This window comes from Choloepus didactylus, chromosome 2 (genome assembly GCF_015220235.1).
Source record: "Choloepus didactylus isolate mChoDid1 chromosome 2, mChoDid1.pri, whole genome shotgun sequence".
Lineage (NCBI taxonomy): Eukaryota > Metazoa > Chordata > Mammalia > Pilosa > Megalonychidae > Choloepus > Choloepus didactylus.
The window spans coordinates 31,365,252-31,389,572 of record NC_051308.1 but is presented as its reverse complement, the minus strand read 5'-3'; the positions used below and the strand labels follow the sequence as shown (position 1 = coordinate 31,389,572).

Here is a 24,321-nt window from a genome sequence, read left to right as displayed (position 1 = left end):
AATTTCTGGTTAGATTTTGAAATGTATTTATCTTGGCATGAGAACTACTGATTATGTGCTTAACATCTGCTACAAATATAGTAAATGTATGTACTAATAAATATAAACTTTTGCAGATCTGAAAACTAGAGTTTGCAGGAGGTCAAATTTAAATGGGAAGCTGAATAGTATAAAAGTTAAGTAGCTGATGCCAGACAAGTAAATGAAATTCTCTCAATATCAATATCCTCACCTGTAAATGGGAATAACAATGTTTTATTTACTTCATAAATAGAAGCAAGGATTAAATATAAAGTGCTTATTAGAGTGTCTGACACATAGTAAGACAAATACTAGTTTCTACTGCTTTGGCCCTACCATCCCCATCTTTATTTGTATTTGCATATAAAACTTCAGTGTTTTATGTCTCCCTGTGCTGTCATATAGCCAAGAGGACAGTCTGCAACAGCTTGTAAACCAGATCTCAGATGGTTGCTTATAGATATGCCCAGTGTTGAGAATTACCTGTCATGTTGAGAAGAAATTTTGTAGATAGGAAATATCTTTCCTCTATAACTGGTTTGCTTTCAACCCATAGCTATTGTGGACAGAAATAATTACTGTTGCTATATTCATAGCAACTCCATGATTTCAAAGGTGTTCTTTGCAGTTTCATGTAGGAAATGCAAAAATAAGCTTCCTAGGATGAATGAAATATCTCTCATACATGAATCTTAAAGGGATGCAAATAAAATTATGAATGCATTAGTTATTATGGTAACTCACTGAAATGAGAGGAAATGTATAATATTTCTTTATTTCATCCCTCAAGTTGTACATTGATGATTATTGGTAATGGTTATTAATAGACTAAACTTAATTTCAGTATATCTGGTTTTGAGCTTATTTTCTATGCACAGAGAAGCTTTTTAGGGATTGGTGTATAGAGTTTTAGAAAAATGGTTTTAACTTTTTCTGGAATAATAACTTCCTTTTCTAAAAAAGCACTTGGTAGACTGATTAGAAAAGGAGGTAAGATTTGAGCTATAAAGTAGAAAACTGTTGTATATACCATTTCAAACACAGACATTAAATTGGAAGCAACAAGAATAAAATTGACCTTCCTGACCACAAAACATGAGTCATTGTTAGCATTTCCAGGCCTCTGCAAAGTACTTATTAACTTTATAATGTTGTGCAACTGTCACAGAATTTTTTTTTATTAGAAATTCCACAACTGTTTGAGAGGATGTTCTTCTCTCTTTCTTTCAAAACAATTAATAATTCTCCCAGTAGCATACTATATTTATTCTTTAGGGCATATATGTGACCCCCAGAGCTTGTTTTTCCAAAATCTATTAGCAGCCGCGGGTTTTATTATACACACTGTGGTTGTCTAAATTTGGAACTGAAGATTTTAGGAATGTTTTTTTTGTTCTATGGTACTTTCAGCTTATTCTAAGTAAATTATTTTTTTTTGTTGGGAGAGAATTCCTTTTCATTGGAGAAGCAGTGCAGAATGTATTAAAATAAGAATCTTGCTAATTAATAATATGACGATAAACAGTGCTTTAATATTTTTGATTGAAGTATGTCAGAAATACAATAAAAGAAAGCCATAATGACATTATATTCAGGATTACACATTCTCATCTGGTTGGTATGGGTATTTGTCTTTAGATTTAGAGTGTTAATAAATAACCTGTGTGATGCTCTGCCATAATTTCATAATTTTAATTAAGTGTATAAATCAGCATGGAGGAAAAAATTACTAAATAACCTCTTTTTGGGTCGTTTTCATTTGCTAAAGAATGGTGTACTTCATTATAAAGCAACACAAAGTTGATCTAATGTTCAGTTTTCAATCTTGAATTTTCATTTCTGTTTGCCGTCTCATTCTGGATATACTAGTGCTCTGTGACTGAAGTCTAAATTGTGGGAAGAATATTACCTCTGTGGTTGTTTTGAAAGGTCAGGAGCATGTGTGTGTGTTTTTGCCACTTAAAGGTTTCAAGTTCATGCAGGAACAAATTTTAGAGATTTTTTGTTGATGAGCTCAGTTGGGTTTCACTACTGTAGCATGCTACAAAGTCGTAAAGAAAGCAATCTTTTGAATTAATAAAGTGATGAATTATCTAATTACAAAGTTGATGTGAAATAGCATTATGATAACTTTGACTGCATTACCAAATGATCCTAGTGACTGATCAGATGTGCCTGGGTTCCATTAAGGAAAAGTATGCCATTAAATATTTAATACAAAAAGCGAGCAGACACACCAGGATTGCTAACCTGTAATCACTGGGGTGTGTGCATCTGTACATTTGAGGGTAGCTGCTAGATGAGACACCTCACATGTCTGCACAGAACAGCTGCTAGAATACTTAGTTTTGGGGATTTTACTTCTCCTTGTTTTTAGTAAAGCAGGCGTACAGCCAAGATACTTAACTGCATGCAGATCCTGGCATTCTAATTATGAAATGCTGATGTATTTATGATTTATGTTATTTCTTTATTACAACAGATTGAGTTTCTTAAGTTGATCCAAGAGACAATCATTCTTAAAAATGTTCTTCTACCTTTAATTAAAGTGACATTTGTAGGACACTTGGGCTTTCCAAACAGCACAAGTCATTTGTTTGAATTTTTAATGATGGTCTTTACCATATTCTTCATTTTAAGCTCTGCAGTTAATATTTCTCTTCGTTTATCTGTAAATAACTTATGATGAGTTGGTATATGTTTATCATAGTTAAAGACCAGATGCTAGCTAACTTCTGAAGTGGGGAAGGATAATTAGTAAATTCTTTAACAGCTTTTTTTTTTTTGTTTGTTTTTTAATACCTGTGTTGGTCAAGGTTAATTGCTTATGTAAGGGCTAATGCTTTGATTAAAACTGTTGATGGGTAAACGTGTTTGCCAAGCTTTATTGCCTTATCTATTTGAGTGTATAACTTGCCATTAATCAGGTGAAGGTAATATTTTTTAAATGACAGCATGTTGTGAAATGGCAGAGGTTACTGTCATTCCTTTGGTTGGCCTTCCCTTTAGTGTCAAAAAGCTCTATTAGAGTTTTGGATCATTGTGTCTCCCTCTTGGAGCTGGGGATTACAGGGATTGCATCTTATTTATTTTGAATCCCTAGCACTGCATGGTACATAGCAGGTGTTTAGTTATTAACTGAAGGAATGTATGAAAACTATTCATTTTTGGTTTTATGGAGAAAAACTTTGTTAATTCTTTTTTAAAAATTAATAAATCACTCTGAACACTCAAGAATAGGCAAAAAAGAAATCTTTACTATCATGGTAAAATTCAAGAAGTTTGATAAATCAGTTGAGAACTCAGAATCATAGAAACTGCCATTATCCCAAGTTCCGTAAGGAATGATGAATCATTGCATTAATTATTCTAGGGGTAGGCAAACTTTTCTGCAAAAGGCCAGATAGTAAATATTTTAGACTTTGCAGCCAAGAGGCAAATGTTAATTATAACTGTATCATGATGACTTGTAGTGCAGGATGGGAGTGCCACTGTGGTCTCTCTGGCAGCTACTTAATTCTTCCATTGTAGTGAGAAATCAGCCATAGACAACCTAAATGAATGGTTATGACTGTGTTCCAATCAAATGTTACTTACGGACGCTGAACACTGATTTTCATATAATTTTCGTATGTCACGAAGTAGTCTTCTTTGAATTCCCCCTAACCATTTAAAAATGTGAAATAAATAAACAAACAAATAAATAATTCTTAACTTGCAGCCTGTACAAAAGCAGGCGGCAGACCAGATTTGGCCTGCAGGCTATTTTTTGTGAACCATGAATTACAGTTTCTCAGCCAGAAGGTTGTTTTGTGCAAAGTAGGAAACAGAATGTGCTATTAGAAAACTCTCTAATTAAAAGAAAAAAAAATGTATAGGAAATATTTTAGCTCTTCTGTATTTGTTTCCTATGTCTGCTATAACAAATTACCGCAAACTTGGGGACTTAAAACAACAGAAATTTATTCTCTCACAGTTCTAGAGGCCAGAAGTTTGAAATCAATGTGTTGTCAAGGCTGCACTCCCTCCAAAGGCTCTTGGGAGGCTCTTCCTTACCTGTTTTGGCTGCTCATAGCTCCAGGTGATCCTTGGCCTGTGACTTTGTAACTCCAGTCTCTGCCTCTGTCTTCACTTGGCCTTTTCCTCCTCTTTTCTGTCTCTTGTAAAAACACTCTCCCTTGGGCCCCACCTGGTTAATCCAGGATGATGGCATCTTGAGATCCTTAACTTAATTACATCTGCATAGACCCTTTTTCCAAATAAGGTCACATTCACACGTATTGGGGACAAGGACTTGGAATATATTTTTTGGGGTCCCCAGTTCAACCCACTACACCTTCTATTAAGCCATTAGTTCCATAGTCTTAAATTGCCAGTCACACTTGTGAGGATAGTTAAATATACAGTAATTGTTTTTTGAGTTCATTATTTTTTCACTCCAAGGTATTTTACTTTAATAACTTAGAAATGTTTCAATTTAGTTATATAGTAGAAGAAATGCAGTTATTTCACTGATGACAAGGAAGAAATAAAATTATCAGAGAGAAAAAAGTGTATAGTTTGTTTTATAATGTCTTATGTACTTAAAACTGTTATCTTTTGTTTTGGGGTTTTTAACTAAAGGCATTACATTTTGTTTTTTTTTTCCTTGAAATATATTTTTTCCGGTTTGCTAATGCTGCTATTATGCAAAATACCAGAAATGTGTTGGCTTTTATAAAGGGGATTTATTAGGTTACAAATTTACAGTTCTAAGGTCATAAGAGTATCTAAACTAAGGCATCAACAAGAGGATACCTTCACTGAAGGAAGGCCAATGGCGTCCGGAACACTTCTGTCTTCTGGGAAGGCATGTGGTCAGTGTCTGCTGGTCCTTTGCTCCCAGATGGCATTTCAAAATGGCTTTCTCCAAAACGTCTCTGGGCTTCTGTCTCTCTTAGCTTCTCTCGGCTCTCTTCTTGGTTCTCCTGGGGCATTTCTCTTTAAGCATCTGGGAGTCCTCTCTTCACTTCTCTGGGGCAAACTCTGGGCTTCATTTCTTAGCTTAGCATCTCCAAACGTCCTTCTGTCTGCATCTCCAGTCATCTCCAAGCATCTGGTTCTGTGTCAGTGCTTAGCTTCTCTTGGGGGCAAACTCTGGATTACATATCTTAGCTTCTCTTAAAGGACTCCAGTGATCTAATCAAGACCCACCCTGGATGGGTGGGGTAACATCTCCATGGATATGATCTAATTAAAAGGTCTCACCTACAGTTTGGTGGGTCACATCTCCATGGAAACAACCTAATCAAATGTCCCACCCTAATCGAAAGACTAATAAGGCTGCCCCCACAAGATTGCATTACAGAACATGGCTTTTGTGGGGAACATAATAGATTCAAACCAGCACAGAATTTAAGTAAAGATGCAGTTTTATAGTAGAAATATTTTGGCCATAAAAGTCAGTTTCACAGCTTTTGTTTGATTCTTCAGATCTTAGATATGAATTATTGCTGTCAGACTTGACATTGTGGTTTGGTTATTTCTACTATGAAGAAGAAGAACCTTTCTTGTGGAAGAAATAAGGAAATATTTTAGGAGTTTAATATTAATAGTGATGAAAAATTGTGATAAATTTCTCTGTTAAATCATATAACAGGCAGAAACAATGATATTCTTGATGACAGATAGCAGACTTTTCTATTTGTTGTGGAAAACAAGGTGATTTGTTATATTGTAAAGACAAGCAGGAGAATTTGTGAATAACTTCTTGAAGCCAGATACAAATTGTTTCCTGATAAAGAGACAAAATTGCATCAGTCCTGACTGTAAGGGTCAATCTGCTTTTCAGTTTTTTATGTTCTAATGTTTCATGTTTAAAGATAAATTTATTCAAGTAAGTGTTCATTTATAAATCATGATGAAGAAAGGACAGAAAGCCTTGACGTATTAGGCAAACAGATACACGGTATCTTGAAGAGCTTTATAGTTAGAGTGGTTCAACAATGTATTAGACTGCTCTGGTTAAGCAGCCAGTAACCTTTTCCTAGAAGAGTTTCATAGACGCATGTGTCAGAATGGGTTCTCTTCACTGAGTGTGAGTAAGGGCTAGGTGATAGGTAGAGTGCTCTTAAGAGTCTGTGAATTTGTGATAATCGTGGTATATCATAAAGAGATGTGTATCTTCCCTCATCGTCTCTATCCAGAGCCTGCTTATCTTTAAATTGAAATCCACCTGACTAAAATTGATATTCCTCTGTTGTGAAATTCAGTAGATACTGGTAGTTTTTATGCTAACTATTGGGTTGCTATGCATATTCTCTATTTTTATTAATTATATGTCTTTATTTGCTATGTTTCCATTTAGATTGTAAATTTTATGAATACAGGAGTCATGTGTGCCTAATTCATTCCTTAAGATTAGTAGAACCATACAATTTTAGAGCTGGAAATGATCACAGAACTGATCTGGTCCGGTAGTGTTCCCACTCTCCTGTCCATCTCTCCATGATGCATCAACTCAGAGAAGCTTATGTAGTTACCCAGGGACCAAGTGACAGGACCAAGGCTAGCATTTAGGTCTTCTGAGCTCAGCCTAATGATCTTTTTGCTAGTTGATGCCCAAGTGCTCATAACTAGCTGCTAATTTGAATTGAAAATGTAATACAGCAAACAGAACTTAACATTTTCAGGAATGTTTTTCATATAACAAACATTATCTGTATAAATCCAGAAAATTAAGAATAAAGTATACCACTGTATTAGGGTTTATAGGAAATAGAATCAACAAGAGATATCTATAAATATAAGATTTATAGAAATGTCTCGTGCAGCTGTGGGTATGCATGAGTCTAAATTCCGTAGGAGAGGCAGCAAACTGGCAATTCCAATGAAGATGTTCGATGAACTCCTCAGGCAACAAACTGGCAACTTCAAGGAATGTGTTTGATGATCTCCTCAGGAAACGAACTGGCAACTTTGATGAACTCCTCAGGAAACGCTTCACTGGTTAGCCAAAGAAGTGAAGGTCCTCTATCTGTCTTGCTTAAAAGTCTTCAACTGATTGGATTAAATCCAGCTGATTGCATTATCTCATTGTGGAAGACACAGCTTCAGCCAATTGACTGATGATTTAATAAACCAGCTGTCTGGTTTATTAAGCAGCCACAAATGTCCTTGCAGTATCAGTTAGGCCAGTGCTTGCTTGACCAGACACCTGGGTACCATCACCTGGCCAAGTTGACACATGAACCTAACCTTCACAACCACATAATAGTTCTTATCAGCATTTACAGCTAGGTTAGGTTGTCTCTATGATGAGTTTCAATTTCAAAGATTCTCTATGACAGTGTTTAAATTTTTGTGGTTTTCCAAACCAGCTGGACACTCTCTCTTCATAAAACTTGACAATATGTGGCTTTGTCTTGTATTCCCCATTTTTTTGTTCCATTACTCACTGGTAGGCTAATGGTTATTAGACACTAGTCTTCGTCTTATATCAGTAGATCAGAAGACAATTGAGGGATTCATCACAAGTTTCCCAGTACTGGGTTACTGCAATTTTATTTTTTATTTTTATTTTTTTACTCTACAAAGTACTTTAACGTATATAATCACATTTATTTCCTACCACAGTCCTCTGAGTTATTATCCCTTTTGTAGATGAAGAAATTTTAAGGTCACACTGCTTTTAAGTAAAGGAGCCAGGGTTTTAATATGGCTGTCTTGTCTTCTGATTCCTTATTTTCCTCCATTCCACCATACTGCATTCTGTGCTGTTAGTTTTGAATTAGGAGTCTAATTATGAATTGCTGTAACCTTTAGGAGCAAAATCCATATGAGAACAATAAGAATATTTGATAAGATGCCTATTACTGTTACTAACATATGGCTATAGGCAAAGCTTGAATTACTTAATTGGAATTCCGGCTCTTTTTATACAGGAGGTATATCATGTCTCACACACCTCTCTCTTCATATATTTAAATATAAATAAGGGCTGGCTGGGTGGGAGGAGGGTGGGTTTTGTGTATCAAATGGTTTTGAATTGATGTTGCCACAACTCTGTGAAAATGACGGTGAGTGAAATGAAATTGGCATGGCTTTGAGCTACTTTTTGAAATCTGGAGTCCACAACCTTGAAGTACTGCCTGTTAAAACATTAATTAATCAAGAGACCCCCAGCATGGGCGTTTTTTATTTCCAGACCATTGTTGGATGCATTGTTTCTTAAAATGCTCTAGATATAGCCATTAACAGACTGAAATATTTTAGAATGCAACAGGATGTATATACATTATAGGAAGAAAATTCTCTTTGGCCTTCACATCTCTTTTTCTTTTAGGAATATTTATCTTACTTTAAAAATTTAAATCTGATATTAATAACAGACAAATTATTTAAAAAAATTTTTTAACACACATTTGGCAATCATGGGCCTATTTCCAATTTTAATTAACATTTGGTTTTAATTTTGATGCTTATAGAAAAAAATTATTAAGGGACAGTTTATGAAGAACATTTCATTGAAATAGGAGAGCTAACACAGCCTCTGGAGAGGCCCTTGTGACTGGCTGGTTGGTGTCCTGTGGCCTGTTTCATACTTCAAAGCCTTTCGAGGGGTTCATGGTCTTTCAGGTTTAGAGTAGAAGTTCGTAAGGTATGTTGTTTTTGTAGCCCAGAAATTTTTAGTAATAGGAGGTGGCTATACTGTAGATATTCTTGTTTTCTGTTTGTCCAAGAGTGCGTAAAACAGTATCCACTTAAATTTCAAGTATGCAGATCTTAAGGTGTGATACTGTTCAATCTTTAGAAATATTTTAATTAGATTCTGTAGCATGATCCTCTTCTGGTTCTCCTACTTCTCTCACCAAAAAAAAAATATATTATTTGCTAGTTCTTTCTCTTTTCTAATTGAAAGACAGCATTCCATTGCCATTGTTTCAGTTGCCTGCCTGTGTGTTGATGACATCCAAAGTTTCATTTCCAGCCTTGACATTTCTTGAGCTCCAATCTCATGTTTTCTACTTATTAATCAAAATCATTACCTACATGATGTTTTAACTTCAGATTTATTATGTCTAGTACTTAAATCTTTATCTTTTCCACAATAAAACATGCTTCTTCTCTGCCTTTTCTATCTATTCTCTTGGGAATTTACAGTCTCCTTCGCCAGCCAAGACGAAACCTTCGATTCTTCCCTCTCTCTTTCCTTCCATAGGCCCATCTTGTGCGGGTTTTGAAAAATCTCTTGACTGTGTTCTTTTCTTTTTATATATTTTCGCCACTGCCCTTTTCATCATACCTCAGTGGCCTCTGATTTCTTTGCCTCAATCTCTCTGCCTGAATCCTAACCCATTCTTATAGACTTGCCACTATATATATATATATATATATATATTTTAAATCTGATCATGTGAAACCTCTTCTTAAAAATGTCTCTTGATTGCTCGTGCCTATTGCACAAAATCTAAGCTCTGAAATATGGGGTTTGAGGATTCTGCCAGCCTCATCCCATGCTACTTTTCTGGAGCTGGCTGTCTGCATGGATAGACTATAAGTAACTTGAGGGTTGGAACCATTTCCCTAGCACCTTTCAGGGATTCAATCAATATATGCTTTTACTCTTTTACATTGTTGTGTTGTCAGTGTGTTTCTACAAGCTACCAAAGCTTGATGGTATTTGAGGCATTATTGCTATGACAGTGGCAAATAAATGTAGAGAGGGTGGGTGTGTTCTCTGGACAGGGGACTGTTTTTTGCAGTCTGAGGAATTTTTGAGCCAATTTGTAAAGCTACCTGTGTATATGAAAACACACAGAGGGAGGCCATAATGCCAGTGATAAGTCAGCAAGGCCTGGTTATGGTTCCTTTGTGTGTGTTTGTGTGTGTGTGTGTAAGTGAGGAGTATGGCAGTCGTGTTCCCTTGGCTGCTATAAGTCATTCTGATTTGGTAGAGGAAGTTTAACTGCTGAATAATAATCATCAGCAGTAGTTGAGTGGGCTTCTGCTTTGTCAACACTGATGGGCTTGATAATTAGTTAATTACAAGGATGTGATCAGATTTTGGAAATCTATTCCTGTAAGATATCTATGTGTGTGTGCTAATGGTTGCCAGGCAGACTTCTCACTTTTTCTTTAGAGCAGTGATGGTTACTATCGAGTTTTTTTTTATGCTGAAAATATTTTGTATCACATCAGTGAAGTTTGTCACTTGCTACTTCCTCAGAGGCAGCAGAGGGAAGCTTGCAAATTCTGTTGCGTTTCCTGAAAGTAAGGTATTATGCGCTATATAGTTTTAAAAATGATCTTTTAGATTATTGGAGTACAAGGGTATTTTCCACATAACAAGGAATGTTAAACTTGGATGATTTTGGTATTTAAATGTTCTTTTTAAAACAACTTCATGTTTCCAATAGAAAATTATACCGTACTGTCAGTGTGTGTGATCATTTTGATACGTCACGTATTTCCTACTAGTCATTAGCGTTAGTTTAGTAGGCTTAAAAGTGCTCTAGGATTTTGCCATTTGTCATTTTTTCCTAATGTGCAAAATTCCTTTCCTAATTCCAATTTTTACATGTACAGTTCCTTCTGTTCTTCCCAATAAATTCCTCTTCATCCTTCAAGATCCACTTTATATACCTGCTCTCTGGGAAGTCTTTCTTAACTCCTTTAGACATATCCCATTATGACATGAGTGGGAAAGTAGAGTATAAAGTGTAAGTGGAGAAAAATAAGAGCAGGTGCTTCCATTATTTTGCTCCTCCAGCTAGGTACTAGTATCATGAACTGGCTAGTTTATCACAAAAGGGAATAGCCAAAAGCTCTAGTCCATCAGAATTGAATTACGGCCAAAGATGAGTGGCAGTATCTCACATCTTGACATTTTAGAAATCTTTCCTCCCAGTCCATTCATGCATTTTCTCTTTTCAAGTAGTCTTGTCTCTGGTCCTTTATAAACAATCAAAGGATTAGTGGTTCTTGAAAAATTACATCTTGTTCAGTGGAGCTGCCAAATTACTAATTACTCTAATTAACTTTATAGTGATATGATAAACATAGAAATTACATGCTATGTTTTACAGTTTATCTGTTTTTGAAAATCTTGCTTGTAAATTTCATTTCTATAAATATCAGGTTACATAAATTTGAAGGTTAGCAAGGTCCTATTATGAATCTTTTTGTAGAATAAGAATTGTTTTGGTAAGCTTATTCCTTTGTTTTAAAAACCTGAATTTTCACTTATAGTGTTTGGTTTTTTCTAAAGGAGGGATGCATTTGTGATCAGTTAAATCTGCCTTTTTTCTCCCTCCCTCCCTCCCTTCCTTCCTTCCTTATCGTTTCTTTAAAAAACTTCAACAAACTTTTGGGGACCCATTTGCATTTATAGAGCTGTATGGTATCTGCCTTGTTCAGTTGTAATTTATAGGAAGAGTGCTACTGGATTGGCTGATTCTTGAAACCTCTTGGCCACAGGGCAATGTTTCAGCAAGGGGTTTCCTTCCTCTTTTCCAAACCTTGTTAGGGTCCCTAGAAACATTACGGTATCTACTCCACAGTCCAGCTTGCTCTTTTCTATATGTAATTTTAAAGCCCAAGAATTTTGGATTTTTAGATTGATCAGAGTAGACACAGAGCATGTGACACAAAATAGAATTCTGAAAACATTCTACCTGGTAAATAAATGAAATAAAGGTAGTATTCACGTTGCATTCATCTTCTGGATCATTCAATTCTGATGTATTTCCCGTATTGGAGCATTTGACTATTCTGTTCCCTTTTGTGATAAACAGGCCGGTTTACTATACTAGTGTCTGACTGTAAAAATATAGTAGTCAAAGTGCCTGCTCTTATATTTTATCTGCTCATGTTTTATACTTCTGCTTTCCCATTCGTGTCATAATGTGATAACATGTTTTGATAAATAACATTGGTTTACTAGAATTTGAGACTATTCTGTTTAATGGGAAGTCTGGGAGGATTGTAGGCCAATATATAGTACTTCTTTAATGTTAATTTTTTTTTGACTAATTACAAATGCATGTTTATTTTAAAAACAGCTTTTATGTTTCATCAATTAGATTGATATTGAATGGCTACTTCTGAAAAATGTTTAGTGTGATTAAGTTTTTAAAATCTTAGGTATAAATTTCTTCTAGATGAATACTAGTTTGGGTGGTTGTTTTGATGTTTTTTAAAGACTTTTAACTTTACAGTCCTTTTCATCTTTATTTTCAAGTGACTGAGGGATTCAAAGTATAAGAAAATGTGATTAATTCTCTCATACTGAAGTCATTTAATTGTTCTGTGCCTAACAGCTGCTTTTTGTTTAGTACATTGAACATAAAATTCTAGATGGCCTTTTTGCTATCATACATTTTAAATGTGAACCATTTTTCTCCTTAAGTGTCATATGCTATTGCTGTTTTGAATTTTTCAGTTTGGTAGGTAGTTTTTCAAGAGTTGCTATTGTAGTTGGCTAGGAGAACATTCTTCTGGGACTGAGCTCTTTCTCCTTGCCTTGTATGTCATTATGCTATTTAATACTATATTATGGCAGTAAAGAAGTAGGTAAGAATTGGTTTGATTAGTCATTCCTGATCTCCCTTTATTTTTAGAACATGTTGAAGAAGTGGAGAAATAATGTTAACATAAAGCAGTGGAATTCTTAAATATTCTGGGTCAGAAAGAGCCAGCTTAATACATTTCATTTCAACAAATTTATATTGACTTTCTGTATGCACTGCTATATGTAGAAAATGAAGGATGATTAAGACTTAGTTCTGCCCTCTAGGAACTCACTGTCTGGTAGGAAAAATAAAAGAAATATATAAATAACTAAGGATTATTTTGAATGTTCCTTGAAAGTACGACTTGTTCTTCTTCATTTTTTAAATTTTGGGTGCCAAGCTTAGTACACTGTAGTTGCTCAGAATATTTTATAGCAAACTGTGATAACTGCGATCATAGTCCTGAGATGGAGATTTGGGGTGGGAAAATAATTTGATTTAGGCCTTTAATGCAGAGATGGGATGTGTTCTAGGTGGAAGAGACAGTGCTGACTTGCTAAAGTTTAGCAGTCACAGTTCGAAATAGACCAGTGGGGACACTAGAACTAAGAATTATACCAAAGGAATAAGCAATCCAAGGATAGATTTTTTTTTTTAATTCAGTTTTATTGAGATATATTCACACACCATACAGTTATCCATGGTGTACAATCAGCTGTTCACAGTACCATCATATAGTTGTGCATTCATCACCCCAATCTATTTTTTGAACATTTTCCTTTTACCAGAAAGAATCGAATAAGAATAAAAAATAAAAATAAAAAAATAAAAAAGAACACCGAAATCATCGTCCCAATCCCACCCTATTTTTCAGTTAGTTTTTGTCCCCATTTTTCTACTCATCCATCCATACACTGGATAAAGGGAGTGCGATCCACAAAGTTTTCAGAATCACACTGTCACCCCTTGTAATCTACATCATTATACAATCGTCTTCCAGAGTCAAGGCTACTGGGTTGGAGTTTGGTAGTTTCAGGTATTTACTTCTAGCTATTCCAATACAATTAAAACCTAAACACTGTTATCTATATAGTGCTTAAGGATGTCCACCAGGGTGACCTCTTGACTCCATTTGAAATCTCTCAGCCACTGAAGCTTTATTTCATTTCATGTCACATCCTTCTTTTGGTCAAGAAGACGTTGTCAATCCCACGATGCCAGGTCCAGAATCGTCCCTGGGAGTCATATCCTGCCTTGCCAGGGCGATTTACACCCCTGGGAGTCAGGTCCCACATAGGGGGGAGGGCAGCAAGATCACCTGCCAAGGTGGCGTAGTTAGAGAGCCACAAAGAGGCACTCAGGGGAGACTCAGGCACAATTATAAGCAGGTTTAGCCTCTCAGTCCAAGGTTATTTTTGCTGCTTGTTTATGTTTGATGGAGCTATTTTTGGTTAGGAGCATTTGATTTAAGATTTTTCTTGAAACTTCTTCTTTGGTCTGTTCCAGTGAGGTATTATGTGAGCCTACAGCATGCCACATGCTCTTAATGATATTGCTTGGAATCCCCTTATTCATGATAATACTGTTTTTCAAATGGGAAATTTGACTGTAGCTTTTTCTCTACTTTCCTTTTTGTTTTTGTTTCCTTTTGTTTCCTTTTTTTTTTTTTCAAAGTAAACCAAGAAAGATCTTAAGAAAGACATGAAGACAAAGAGTAGCCTCAACTGTCTCCAGAGCTGTGATGTCAGATAGTTTCAGAACCATGTAAGAAGAAAGCTTCAAAAAGAAGAACATGGCCAACGTATAAACATACAGAGAAATTAAGGAGTAATAAATTCAGAATTGAATTTAACCATTAGAAATTGACTGGCGCTTTTTAATTTTTTCATATGGACCAAAACTGTGAAGAATTTATCTTTTTTATTTTATAATAGAAGTTGGGGTATCACCCAACTTTTGTTTCCTTATGAAAATAAGTTGTTTCTTAGAATGTATTGTTTCTAATCAAAAGCAGAGTTATTTTTTCTCATTCTTAGAAAAAACTTCTCCTCTGTGTTAGAAGATAGTGTTTACCTATGTCTATATTACTGTGTCAGTTCTTTGGCCTGAAAATCAGCTAGTATGTTTTGAAATATTTCACACAGAACCACAAAGTCTCAGTGATTTAGGATTTGGCAAACTTGGTGACCGTGTTGTGTTCTGAAATGCAAGTAATAAGAATAAGGAAGGTGACCCTTCTTCAGAGAACTCAGACCTCAGGGACTGGATAACAGAAACAGCTTGAGTCAGCCACACCCCTGGAAGGGACAGGGTCTGCTAAGAATTAAAGGCACTGTAACCCTACACCAGTGGGGAGCTGCAGGCTGATAAGCGCTACCTGCTGGACAAGACAGGAAAAGCACAGAGTCTAGAGGCTTCAAAGGAGGGTCTGACAACCTGTGGAGTCTCATTTTCAGGGAGACTTCACCTGGATTACACTGTCCTTCTGAGACCTGGGCCTGTCTGGATTGGGAAAATCTGATTGGCGTCGATCATATCTGGGGGACCCTCTTACACAAAGATTACATAGAGGCAGGGCAAGAACCAGTAAAAAAAGAGCTGGAAAATTCTAATCAGCTAAACAGAAACTCTGTTAGAGGTCTAGAATAAGTTGAACTGCAAGCCTAAGAGAAGATAGAGAACAAAGCCAACCAACAAGAAAACCCTAGGTAAAAGAGTGAAAACAAGCTCCAGAATAAACTAATCAAGAAAATCAAATGCCTAGACAGCTTAAAAATGATGAGCCATACTAGTAAACACAAAAATACGGACCAGCCAAAAGAACAAACCAACACTTTAACTGAGATACAGGAATTGCAACAACTAATTAAAGATGTTCAAACAGATTTTCTAAATCAAATCAATGAGCTGAAGGAAACTGTGGCAAAAGAGATGAAGGATATAGGGAGCCGATGGCTTTGCCTAAGGGGAGGAGGCAGGGGAGGGAGGAGGAGGAAGTAGTAGCCACAACTGGAGCACAGGCCACTGTGGAGGGGGAGAAAGGAAAGAGGAAGGCGGAGCGGAGAGAGGCAGAGACAGACAGAGCCCGACTGGGGGTGGCTCCCGCAGCATGAGCCCCACATTGTCCAGTTTGAGGGGTGCAGCATGAGGAGGAGACACTGCCGCTGCCAGAGCCACACCCATAGCCTCAGTCTTAGTCTCGTCCTTCAGGCTGCACCTGGGACCTACTGCCAGGAAGCTCCGGCCCGCGGTCCCATGCACTGTGGACCAGGTTACTGCTTACAGAAAGAAAAAAAAAATTGACACCCTGTGTCCTGGAAGTGCAGTTAAGAGTCTGAAATTAGGGACTTCTTTCAAATTTGCACATGGCTAATCAGGAAGCAACAAGGCCCAATGGGCCAAATACTGGAAATAAAATATGCTTTTCAAAAACTAGTACTTCTGAGAGAGTCTGCTGTTGGCAAATCATGCCTAGCGCTTTGTTTTGTGAAGGGCCAGTTTCATGAATTTCAAGAGAGTACCATTGGGGCTACTTTTCTAACCCAGAGGTGTGTCTTGATGACGAACAGTAAAGTTTGAAATGTGGGATACAGCTGGTTAAGAATGATACCATAGCCTAGCACCTGTGTACTACAGAGGAGCACAGGCAGCCATAATTGTGTGTGATATCACAAATAAGGAGTCCTTTGTAAGAGCAAAAAAAAACTGGGTTAAAGAACTTCAGAGGCAAGCAAGTCCTAACATTGTAATAGCTTTATCAGGAAACAAGGCTGACCTGGCAAATAAAAGAGCTGTAGATTTCCAGGAAGCACAGACTTATGCAGATGACGACAGTTTATTATTCATGGAGATATCAGCTAAAACATCAATGAATATAAATGAAATATTCATGGCAATTGCTAAAAAGTTGCCAGAGAATGAACCACAAAATCCCGGAGCCAGTTCTGCTGGAGGAAGAGGGGTAGACCTTACTGAGCCTACACAACCCACCAGGAATCAGTGTAGTAACTGAAACTTCAATTTGAACTAGCTGGAATATTCTTCTGCTTCCTAAATGTTAATAACAGTGGGATTGGGCATTTAACAAGCCCAGTATGACTTCTGAAAAGAAGAGACTTATGATCGAGTCAAGTTTCTAATACAGAATTATATTAAGTGTTTCAAAGTTAATTTTTAATAACATGCAAGTATCCCTTTGACTAATATTTCAGCAGTACAAGGGGAAAATGAGAGCTGTGTGTGTATACTTGTTTTGTTGGAAGGTCAGGGGAATTGTTTCTCATCATTAGGGATTAGACAGATGGCTATCTGGACCCATAGTTAACCCACCAGTTTCTCCAAACTGGTAGAGTAGTAATCTATGAAAAAGATTTGGAATTTATTAATTTGGGCTTTTCAGAAAGATTCTTCTTTGTAGAAGGAGGGTCTTAAAGATATTTATGCTTAGCTACAGTATTCAGAAAAACAGTCATTTCTCCTAGTGTCTATATTTAAAATGTACATTCCACATTTTAATAAAAAGGCCATGGGAAGACAGTCCATATCTTCAGGGAAAAAAATGAACATTAATGGCATGCTGTATCTGAATTATAGCCAAGCCTGTTATTTTTTAAATGGTGGTAAAAATCAAATGTAACCCCATCTCGTTTTAGGAATATGAAAACTGATATCTTAATGAATAGTGTTCCCTGCAACATGTGAACACTTCAACAAAAATGAAACAAACCAGTGTTTGTGATTTCTGTTTAATCACTGCTGGCCATTTACACAGTGTGGGTTTGTTTGGGGAAGGGAGGAGGCTTGTTCCCTTTGTACACAATATAGTCAATGAACTAACAGTTATCTACATTCAAACTTGATTGTTTTAAATTCAGTCTTCAAATGTACTGTAAATAGGGTACCACACTGTAGTCTCCATATATGTTTAATAATTTTCTGTAATATTTAAGAGTTGTTAAAAATATACAAAATGTACAGTTACTAAAACAGCTAATTATTTCCTTCTCTCCCCTTTAAAAGGCTTCAGTTGTTCCTGCATAGCTACAGCCATAATAAACAATGTATCTGTTATTTGTAATATAAGTATTGCAGCCTTGTTTTCCAAAATTCATTTTATTTTGATCAGTTCAGTATATTGCACTAATTCTTTTAGTTATTTTCATTGTATGAAATCTACCATGTGTCAGAGATGATTTAATTTATGTAAGTGTTGAACTGCTAGCAGAATTTGTACATTTACAGTAATTCAAAATTAGTAAGGAAAACAATTCACCATGTTTATTAGTTTTCTTTGGGGTCTTCAGGTTTGAATAAAATGGTATAAACAGCCAAAAAAAAAAAAAAAAAGATGAAGGATATAAAGAAGATACTGGATGACCATAAAGAAGAATTTTTTGCATACTATGCTAGATACAGGTTTTTCATATATGCCCTTTATCATATTGAGGAAGGTTCCCTCTATTCCCAACTTTAGAAGTGTTTTTGTCAAAAGAGGATATTGAATTGTGCCAAATGCTTTTTTGGCGTCTATCGAGATGATCATTTGATTTTTCCCTTTTGATTTGTTGATGTGTTGGATTACATTAACTGATTTTCATATGTTGAACCACTCTTGCATTCCAGGAATAAACCCCACTTGGTCATGGTATAACTCTTTTAATGTTCCTTTGGATTCAATTTGCAAGTATTTTATTTAGGATTTTTGTATTAATATTCATTAAGAAGATTGACCTATAGTATTCCTTTTTTTGTAGTATTTTTATCAGGTTTTGGTGTCAGAGTGATATTAGCTTCATAAAATGAGTTAGGTAGTAGTCATTTTTCTTCAATTTTTTAAAAGAGTTTGAGCAAGAATGGTGTCAATTCTTTTGGAAACTTTGGTAAAATTCTCCTGGAAAGCCATCCGGCACTGGGCTTTTATTTGTAGGTAGATTTTTGCTGACTGATTGGATCTCTTTGCTTATGATTGGTTTGTTGAGGTCTTCTATTTCTTTTTGGGTCAGTCTAGATTGATCATGTGTTTCCAGGAAATTGTCCATTTCCTCTGAATTGTTGAGCTTGTTGGCATACAGTTGTTCATAGTATCCTCTTACGATTTTTTTTTTTTTTCATTATTTCTTCTGGATCTGTAGTAATTATCCCCTTCTCATTTCTGATTCTGTTTATTTGGGTCTTCTCTCTTTTTGACAATGAACAATGTAAAATCAATGTCTTATAATGTACATTATTGGGGACCTAGTGATAGAAGCTAATGGAGGGAATGATAATCTAATATGTTCAGATATGTTAATAATGGTGAATTCAAAGGTATGGGAACAGATAGGGATGACAATTGCTAGTGGGATTATAAGTATCAGAGCTATATTGAAGGTGAATAGGATTGAAAGAGGTTGTTTAAAGGCATGTTTCCACAGATTAGCATCACAAACATAAATAGGTGCTTACGTGATGTACTTCTAAAGTATGACACTAGCACAGAGTTGAAAATAGAAGAGTATATGGGAAAAATATCCTTATTGCGTACTAGAGACTATAATTAATAGGAATACTTTACTGGTACCACACAAATACTAGGGACAAATAATTAAGGGCTGACAAGAGCTAAGAGGTGTTTGGGGTCATGAGAATTGTTTAAAATTGAGAGTGATGAGGATTGTACAATTAAGTGATGATAATGTGAGATATGGATAAATAAATTCATAAGCTTGAAAAAACAAATGGCAGAACTTACGGGAATGAAAGTCACAATAGAAGAGATGAAAAACACAGTGGAGACATACAAGAGTAGTTTGGAAGAGGCAGAAGAAAGGATGAGTGAACTAGAAGACAGGACATCTGAAATCCTACACAGAAAATAACAGATAGGGAAAAGAATGGAAAAATATGAGCAGGGTCTTAGGGAGCTGAATGACAACATGAAGCACATGAATGTACAAGTTATGGGTGTCCCAGAGGAGAAGAGAAGGGAAAAGGGGCAGAAAGAATAATGGAAGGGAAGAAATAATCACTGAAAATTTCCCAACTCTTAAGAAGGACATAAAATTACAGATTCAAGAAGTACAGCATACCCCAAATAGAATAGATCCCAATAGACCTACTCCAAGACCCTTACTAATCAGATTTTCCAATGTCAAAAACAAAGAGAATTCTGAAAGCAGCAAGAGAAAAGCAATCTATCACATATGAGGGAAGCTCGCTCAATAAGACTATGTACAGATTTCTCTGCAGAAATCATGGAGGTGAGAAGGCAGTGGTATGATATATTTAAGATACTGAAAGAGAAAAACTGTCAACCAAGTATCCTGTATCTGGCAAAACTGTTTTTCAAAAATGAGGGAGAGATTAAAATATTTTCAGACAAACAGACACTGAGAGAGTTTGTGAATGAGAGACCTGGGCCATAAGAAATACTAAAGGGAGTGCAACAGGCTAATAGGAAAAGACAGGAGAGAGAGATTTGGAGAAGACCACAGAAATGAAGACTATCAAGAAGGGTAAACAGAGAGAGAAAAAAATAAGGTATGATATATAAAAGCCAAAGGCAAAATGGTAGAAGAAATTACTGCCTCTACAGCAATAAAACTAAATGTGAATGGATTAAACTCCCCAATAAAAAGACATAGACTGGCAGAATGGATTAAAAAAATAGGACCCATCTATATTCTTTCTACAAGAAACTCACTTTAGACACAAGAACAAAAATAGGTTGAAAGTGAAAGATAGGAAGAAGATATTTCATGCAAACAGCAACCAGAAATGAGCAGGTTAATATTAGTATCCGATAAGTTAGACTCCAAATGTAATATAATTAAAAGAGACAAAGAATGACACTATGTGTTAGTAAAAGGGACAATTTATCAAGAAGACACAACAATCATGAATATTTATGCACCAAGCAGAGTGCTCCAAAATACATGAAGGTGACACTGACAGGAGAAGTAGATATCTCTACAATAATAGTTGGAGATTTCAATATACTGTTCTCGTCAATGGATAGAACATCTAGACCGAGAATCAATAAGGAAACAGAGATGTTGAATTGTATGATAAATGAACTAGGCTTCAGAGACATTTATAGAACGCTATAGCCTACAACAGCAGGATACACATTTTTCTCACATGCTCATGGATCATTCTCTAGGATAGACCACATGTTGGTTTGCAAAGCAAGTATCAACAAATTTTAAAATATTGATATTATACAAAACACTTTCTTGGATCATAATGGAATGAAGTTGGAAATCTGTAACAGGCAGAAGTTCAGAAAATTTGCAAATACATGGAGGCTAAACAACACACTCTTAAACAACTAGTGGGTAAAAGAAGAAATTACAAGAAAAATTAGTAAATATCTCAAGGCAAATGAAAATGAAAACACAATATATCAAAACTTATGGGATGCAGCAAAGGTGGTGCTGAGAGGGAAATTTAATGCCCTAAATGCCTATATTAGAAGAAAGAGCAAAAATTGAGAAATTAAAAAAAAACAGAAAGAAGGGAAGTCAAAATGGTTTTACTTGAGCAAAAGTTTCTTCAAACTTAATCCTTAGTAAGGCATAGTTTTGCAGTATTATACCTGAAAAGATTTAATTTGGGAAATACTTACATCTTAGTCAATTAGAGGTGTGGATTTATTTCTCTTTATGTTATGTGCTTTAAATATTGTACTAAGGCACTAACTAAAATGATTACCCAATGAAAAGCCATATATGTTACTGGTTTCATCATGATGTTAAAGATTTCACTCACCAGCAGGTAATCTAGGAGATGTAAACCAAATTTTGGCATTTTGAGTAGCCAGCTGTTTGAATGTCCAGAAATGATCATAGAGAATATAGTTTTATTCGTGAGCATTAAAACAGGGGAAACTGTCTCAGTTGTCTTTTTTATAGTTTAAAAATACTTTAAAGGAAAATAGTGGCACACCTAAAATAAAGCAGGAAGGTAAATTCTGTTGAATAGATTTAACACAACTTAGAAAATGTCTAAGCATTAAATTTTGATGTGTAATTAAAAGAGGAGCAGAAATATGCTTTGAGGTGCTGCTGAGAGAGTTCAGCAGATCAGTGGTGTGAGTAGTTGGCTCACTTATCAACTGTAGCTCTTCACCAGCTTAAAGGTAATAAGAACTTTATAGTAATTTGACTTTGTTAGGGTTGAATGCTGCCATTATTTATCAGGAGCCTGTTAAAGAGAAGAATTGGACTGTTAAATATCACAGCCATTTTTTAGGACAAGATAAAGTGGCAAATCCGTGGGACAAGCTAACTTTGTATACTTTTTGAAGAAGAAGCTTAAAGTTTTTTTCTATTCTTTCATTAGATTTTCTGATTCAGAATCCTATGATAATTAATAAAAAGCCAAACTTCAGTTAGAATTTTTCTTCTATATATGACTATGGAATCTTATATGTTAATTTCAAATTATCTTCTTCAAATGGTTTTGTTTCCTTTATCTTCCTCTTTAATATTCATTCTTAACATATTTATGAGAGAGTAGCCCTTATCTTCAAATGGTAAAATGGCTTCTGACTTGTCCATTAAAAATTTTTTTCTAATGTAATAAAACTGAAATTACTATGACCCTCAATGTTTTATGTTAAAAGGATGGTTTGTGTTATATTGAAGATAACAAGGAAACTCTTGCACTGAAATGAGGTATTCTGTAATTCTATTAAATTATTGTTTGAGCTTAACTTTTTTCTTTGGGCAATTTTGTATCTTCTTTTAAGATCTTAGAATCATATGTAAAACTGAATCTTTAATCATTGCTTCACTAAATGAAGTCTGTGCTCCTCAAAATGCAAGCTCTGAACCCTTTTGGATTGAGCAATTATTGTGAGAGATTTAGGACACTTTCTCATATAAACTTGAAGAATCCTCAAGAAAATGGAATTATTTTGTTAGATAAGAGATATATTTCTGTATTTTTCCATGTTCCTTAATGGATATCATAATTTAGCCTACGTCTTTAACCCACCTCTTATGTGCCTACTTTAGGGATGCAAGGCCAAGCAGGTATATGCCAGAGTTTCCTTGGGTGAGCTGTAGGAAGGTGATTTTAGTGGGGGAGCCCAGGAACATAAAAAAATTCCAGAAAAGATAGAAGTTTCGTATCTCACTGGTGTTTTTAACAAACAGGCAGAAGAAGTCACAGCCCACATAGATGTATCACAGGGCTATTCCCCTATCATTTCAGATATAAATTTATTAATCTATTATCTATGGCTCAAAATCAACAGAGACATTGATGAAACATTAAGTTCAAGTTTAATGTTACAGAGTTCTACAGTGACAAGGCTGCAAAGTGGTATTTTCAAGATAATGATGACCATGTGCCTAATGTGGTGAATGTTAGGGATGAAGAGAAGACTCTCAATTCCAGCAGTGTTGGTGGGTTTTCAAGCTTTGAGGCTGTGATTTACTTGGCTTTGAGGGTGAAGATAAAAACATTTATGATACATTTTCTCTCACTGTTTGTTTTCTGCTTGTTATGTAGTTACGATATTCATTGAAGTATGTTTTTATTATAATGTTTTCAGTTGTTTTCTATTGCTTGTCATTTCCTAATACTCAGTGAAATATGTACTTTTATTTGTGTATATGCATATTGCATTGGAATCCTTTCAAATTCATTATTGTGTTGTATGCTTTGACTAGTTTCTTTTTTTTAACTGAGATGTATTTCTACATGTACTGTGGCTCTTCTCCTTAGGAATTTTTTCAAATTTATTATCTTTTGCTGCATGCTTGTACAGATTTTTACTCTAATATTTGTTTTGTATATGTGCTCATAAGAATCCATTCAAATATGTTTTATGTTTTGGCTTGTTTTCTTCGTTACTAGTGTCATATGAAATATGGTACCATTATTCGTGCATATAATACTAGGTGTGTGATATGGGATTTCATTCACCTGTAAGATCGTTATACTTTGTTTCCTGCTAAGTACTTGTTGGTCCAGTATGCTTTTTTTTTTAAATAACTCTGTGACTTTACATTTTATTTTTAGATCCATCGGCTATCATTGTATATCCTCAACTTAATTCTGACTGGATTCCAGTGTATAGCATATGAACATAATAATTAGTTTCCTCCTACATAATCATTTTTGTAGCACTTAATATGTGTGTTATAAAAATATATTTATAAATTCTCTGCCCTTGTATGACTGGCTGAATTCTGTATGCTTATATATTTTCTGTGCCAGCAAATATGATATGGGAAAACTGAATTTTTGTTATCAGAATCCCATTTTTAAATGCGTCCAGATATCACATGGTTTAATGGAATCTTGTAATAATAATAGCTAATATTAACTGAGGATTTTCTATGTGGCAGCCTGTGTTCTAAATGCTTTATAAGTTTATTCATTTTTTATTGCTGTATAACAAATTACTATGATCTTAGCAGCTTAAAACAATAGCCATTTGTTGTTACACAGGGCATACATGCTAGGGGCAGCAATCTTAGAATTCTGCCAACCACAATAAGTGTCAACTCATTTACTCCTCACAACAGCCCTATGAAGTAGGCACTATTATTGGCAGTATTTTACAGATGAGGCCTCTTGGCCTACAGTTATAGAACTAGAAAATGGCAGAGCCTGGATATCAACTCAGGAAGCCTGACTTGACAGCATGGACTCATTCATTATTTTCATCTACTCTATAAGTATTTATGTGCTAGGAGCTTAGTACAAAGAAGATGCAATTTTTACTCTCAAGAGAACTTACCAACTGGTGGGGGAAAGAGCAAGTAATAAAGATACTTACATTACACTATGAGACTTATAATAAAAGTATCTGATG

General features: G+C 35.3%; 1 protein-coding gene and 1 pseudogene across 2 annotated transcripts in view; both read left to right on the top strand.

Moving 5' to 3' along the window:
- Window positions 1-24,321, top strand: part of SMYD3 (SET and MYND domain containing 3) — an 839,570-nt gene that overhangs the window by 244,575 nt on the left and 570,674 nt on the right. The gene's annotated exons all lie outside the window — the stretch shown is intronic.
- On the top strand, window positions 15,634-17,077 carry LOC119523765 (annotated as a pseudogene).